Below are 6,000 nucleotides of genomic sequence, written 5' to 3'. Positions count from 1 at the left end.
TACATGCATACAATATGCTTTGCTGACTCCTGCAATCCTCCAGGAGGTGGTAACCTCATAAAGACAAATCCTCATTTGAAACGCATTCAAATCAATAAAATAATTGTATTACTAAATAATTAAACTAATGGCTTGCAAGGTGGTAAAAAGCGCTTCTAAAGTGGCAATTAGTTATATTTACAAAGACTGATTAAAGCTGCTCAGAAGTGGCATTAATGCATTTACACCGCAATTTTAATGTCAATGTTACACAATTTTGAAAAGAAACGAAACAAAAATCCATTACTAACAACCAAAGAGATATTTATCTTTATTACCAATATCATTTGATCCTAAAATGAATCAAAATAATATAATTTGTATTTAACTGAAATATTGAATCTATTTTTTTCTATCACGTTTGATAAACCCAACTGGTTAACAAATACATATCTATGGCTCCACCTAGTGGAGAAACAATTATTTGTTCATTAAAGGACAAAAATTCAACCTCAGCTTTGTACAGTTTACAAAACCGTCTTCTGTCCCATGTTATTAAGACAGTATTTTTTTTTTAATTTAGTTAATGAAAAGATCTTCCTAAATCAAATGTAATGTGTGAATAGCCTAATTAAGTTTACTGAGTGCACACTGCACATAATTAATAATTTAAACACCCCTGCTGTGCCCAAGTATCCTATTTAACGTTTACCTTGGGGTAAATATAAAAATGGTGGGGAAATCCCATTCACCTATATTAGAAAATGCATCGATCATAACCACGTCATTCTGTAGAAACTTTTTTAAGTGAACAACCAGACACTGAGCGACTACAACATCATAGTAACCTCATAGCAACGCTAAAAGCCAATCAGAAACCCCCAACAACTGCACAGCAACGTTAAAAACCAATCAGAACACCCAAACAACCGCACAGTAACGATAAAAACCAATCAGAACACTCCAAACACCGTTTAGAAACGCGCTTAAACAACTTGTGCAAGAACATAGCAACATCTTAGCCAATCACAACAACGCACTTGCAATGCTATTTTTGCACGAGGTTGTAGATTTTCTTCAGAAAATGTATAATCAATTTTTTATTGTTTATTTTATATATTTATGCTTGCAAGTAAAGTTTTTGTCGTTTCTTTCGTTCTCCTTTTCTCCATGTTTCTGTGCAGCGCCCATGTCTCCTCAGTGGGGCAGCATTGTGTTTCATCATGATCTGCCTTCATAGAAAATGACTGCTAAACCATTTATTGTTGGCCATTATTTAATCTTACGACAACTATGTGGTGCTCAAATGGATATGCAAATCTTACCATGCTGAATTAAAAAATTAAACGTTTAATTAAACATAGTTCTTTAAAATCATTTGTAAGCTCCACTGAATCCCATTTTAAGTTATAAAGTGGGTAATAGTTAATTTCGACATAGTATATTCTACTGACACTAACTATAAATAACTTTGTGAATAGCAGTCATTAGAGTATTGTCTGCTTAATATCTACTTTATTTTGAAGTATATGTCAACTTATTCTACTAACAGTCTCGTCTACTAGTCTAACGAGAGTTAGTTGACGGAAAGTGGACTAGCCTATCGAAATAAAGTGTAAGCATAATGTGTTTAATCATGCATGTGTGCATTAGCTAGAATGATAACAATTCTTTGCATTGAGCTCCTGTGTCCATAAACAATTTCTTCACTAACAGTGCCATACCATCTCATTTATCAAGCTTTAATCTGAGCATTTGATGAGCTGTTCACTGCCGTCTGAATTATTAATGTAATTGCCATTGCTGAATGACTTTACTATGAACCACCACTGCAGGCAATTTATTTCATCAAATCTCCATTGAGCTCAACACACACACGCATACACACGTTCTCTGCAGCCTTGGCCCCGTCTGTAGATTCGATTTTGTGGCTTTACCAGGAGCCAAAATCATCAGCAGATTCTGTGTATCTTATAAGAAGTCGAGTAAAGTTATATGAACAATTTTTTCCTTCCCCCAATATGCTGTGTTTCCTTTTTTGTGTGTGTTTTGATCCCGGCTCTTGTGGCGGGCCCTTCTGTGGTGAGGCGCGGGCTGGAGTGGCGCTGCCGTGTTATTTTTGGCGGCAGTGGCGGTTGGTGGCTCTCGAGATGGAGTGGATCATTCCGGATCCAAACCCAGGCTGTTTAAGGGAATTCTCATCTGTAATGATCAGCGTCATTATGGGCTCACACTAACTGCAGGACGAGCCTTGTGTTAATTTCAGCACGTCCCTCAACAACACACAATCTTGACAAGACAAAACAAGACAAAATCTTCTTAAAGAGGAAACAGAACATCAATTTTGACTGGGTGGAATTGAAATATTTATCATTGATATACAATTTTGTATATTTTCATATTAAATTTAGTTACAAATTTCTATGTAATACTACTAGTATTTTGTAGTGCTGTCAAATCGATTAATCGCGATTAATCGCATCTAACAGAATATCTGTGTATATATGTGTGTGTGTGTGTGTGTGCATATACATACCGGTATATATATATATATATATATATATATATATACATACAGTATAAAAAAAACTACACACAACAAATTACTTGTGCTGTCAAATCGATTAATCGCGATTAATCGCATCTATTTACAAACTTTTATGTTAGATGCGATTAATCGCGATTAATCGATTTGACAGCACAAGTAATTTGTTGTGTGTAGTTTTTTTTATACTGTATGTCTATATACAGTAGTTTTATGAATGTTTTGTTTCAGGATTAGAAATCATTATTTTAGTTCTTCAAGTTAAACTAAACAAATGTTTATAAAATGAGTTTCTGTTTTTACAATTTATTTTATTTCAGTTTCTGTTTATTTTATTTCAAGCAAAAAAATTTTTTGTCTTATTAATGATTCTAGTTTTGGTTTTAGTTTACAATAGTGACACTAAAAAGAAAAGATTAGTCATAGTTTCAGGAAATAGTGTTTTACATTGACGTGTTATAAAACTGAACATTAAAAAGATACCTCTGACCTCCAGGGGTCAACGGATGGATGCATGGTTGAAAACCCTGGTTTAGTTTTTATTATACTCTTGGCACTTTTTTTTAATGTTTGCATAAGTTAAACTTACTGTATAAAATAGAAGACTACAAATAGGTTCTCAGTGTTTCATCCCTGTGATGCGTTACGCCTCATGTTTTGTTTGTTGAACTAGAACCGTTTAACAGACTGAATGAAGATGGTCTCCTCACAAGCAAAGTATATTTTTGCAGTAGCGACACTCAAATAAACACAAAGAGGAAGGCTTCCGACTAGCGTAACGCGGCACATACTAGGTCAAGCGTTGCAGTTGTTTAAAGTCAGTCTTGCTATTAGAAGCCAAACTGCTTTGTGCAGCGTTGAGCATTTTTCATCCTCCCATTACGTGCTGTAACATCATGTTAAAATGTCTCTCTAACCACTCTTGGCTTTAAATGAGAGAATGAGATGATTTCAGTTTATATATTTATTTTTGGTGGTGAACACGCGTAAATGCATGTAAAGTCTGCATGCTTGTGTGTGCGCGCAACAGCGTGCATGATGCCAAACAGTTGCGTCTGAGTGTGTGCATGTGTGTATCAGGTTATATGCATGAGGGAGGGCGCACACTTGTGTGTGTGCGTATGTGTGAGTGAGTTTGTGTGTTGTTAACCCACAAAGATATTTCAATTTCTGCTGGATATTAAAGAAGCATGCGGTGCCAGCGGGTGAGTTTAGGGGGGTGTTGTGGCCTCATGGTCAGGGCCCCTGCCGGACACACTGGCGCCTCTTTCTGGAGGACTTCAGAACCACCACACTCCTCCACCAGAACCCTGCCAACCCAAATCACTCACTTTAACATCCTTCCATTTCTCTCTCTCTCTCTCTCTCGCCCACTCTGAGGCTCTCTCTAAAGCTATTTTCCTATCAAATTTTAATTTCTCTGAACATTTGTTTATGCAGTTTTCTTCTAATGCGCTTTCAGAAAATCCAAAGATTGCTAGTGCAATTATAAAATATTATACCAATAAAGCAACCAACAACAAAATTAACCATGTTTTCGTTTAGCTTCGTCTTCACAAAACAGTCTGGAGTATGTGCTTGGATCAGAACCCTGTTCAACCTTGTAAATTTGATGTGCACAGTCTCATTTCTTCATTTTCAGTTCATGTTTATGCACTGAATGAGTCTGATAGCAGATTGCTTATTGTTTGCAGTGTAAATGAATTAAATGGGAATGTCACAATCATTACGAAAAATATATTTCAGTGTTAAAATAAAGATAATTGTGTCTTTTTACCTCACAATTGCGAGTTTAAATCTAGCAAATTGCGACATTTTATCTCAGAACTGCATGATATAAAGTCGCAATTAGAATTGCAAGTTTATTTCGCGCAATTCTGAAACAAAAAGTCGAAATTGCGAGACGTAAACTGAGATAAAAAGTCTCAATTACCTATTTTTCTGTGGCGGAAACAATCTTCAAGTTTAAACAACTCTATAAATAACAATGATTTGTAATGATTTTAATGATTTAAAATCATTGGACAAGATTTTACTGACAATAAAAGTTACAAAGTAATGATACTCAAGTCAACTTATATAAATAGCCTACAAAAGGAAAAAGAAAGTCAAATGTTCATTAAGTGAATAACAGAGGACATAGATGAGTGTAAAACAACAAGGAAGTATAAAACAGAATTATAAACTTAAGGAATTAAGAGTGGATGTCTATTTTGAAATGTCACAGCTCATTTCCCTAACTTCCATTTCTTTTTTTTTTCTGGAAGCAATTTGTCATCCAGGGGACATTTAATAGGGAACATATTATCTTTTTACAGGGGCATGGAGTCTGCCACAGCCTGCCCACAGTTCCTATAAACAGAATTGGTCCATTTAGTGGTGCGTTTGATACGTTTCAGGGCAGCAGCGAGCTCAGTTACAGACTGGAGCCCGTAAAGACAGCCATGAAAGACACAGATAAGTGCTTCTATTCACCAGCCGTTGCCAACACAGTTAATTTAAATGAGCTAATGATGATCAATCTTCATTTGTGTTGCCAAACTGAATACTCTCTTTCCTTTTTCTTAATCAGTTTTCCATCTGACCCTCCCTGACCTGGGATTCTTGTTTTAGGTTACCAGGTTTTCTCTCCTCTTCCCCTTCATCATTTGTTTTGCAGCAGAGCCCGAGGCATCGTCACACACACACACACACACACACCCCTCACCAGAACTAAAACAATGAAGTGCTCACCTGCACACACCTGTGACCCTTTCCTGTGGAAATCTGCCTCTCCCGCTCCCGAGGGCGCCCGACGGGAAATAAGGGCCATTGTAGATTAGTGTAAAGACCATTGTCACTCGCCGCTTTAATCAATTCTTCTGCAAATGCATGGCAACAAAATCTTTCGTTCTGTTTAATTAGTGCTGTTTGCTAATTCATTCACTGCAGAGGTATTCACAGTTCCAAGAGCTCTGGTTTCTATATTTCCTTCACAAAGAGGTCCGGATAACACTTTTTTTTTTTTTTTTGAACAGTTGCACATTTCCATTGGGAAAGCCGTAATAGAAAAAAAAATCCTAAACACTCAAAATAATCATTAAGATGTCTTGGGCACGTAGAGCAAAGCAGTGTTTTTTACCAATATTTAACAAAAAAAAAAAAATGTAAACTGGATATAAAAAAGTGAGATCAGATATTAGATCATGCTATTCTTCTTCTAATTATTATTAGACCTACATCATGTGTATGGCACATAAAGGCTTTGGGACTGACAGGGTTTAACTCTTAAGTAAAGCATAAACCATTTTATATTTTCCTCAAAGAAAGTAATAAACTATTACATAGGCCGTACACTAACAACGTACATAGGCCTAATTAAATAATTAAAACTCTCATAATGTGTGAAATTTTAACATAGCTGCCATCCTTAAATAACTTTCCAAATAACATTGTTTATTATGAAATGCTCTTATGCTGATTAATAATGTGGATGT

The sequence above is a fragment of the Pimephales promelas genome, chromosome 8, assembly GCF_988280905.1.
Source record: "Pimephales promelas chromosome 8, fPimPro1.hap1.1, whole genome shotgun sequence".
Classification (NCBI taxonomy): Eukaryota; Metazoa; Chordata; class Actinopteri; order Cypriniformes; family Leuciscidae; genus Pimephales; species Pimephales promelas.
Note: the sequence above shows the minus strand (reverse complement) of the source record.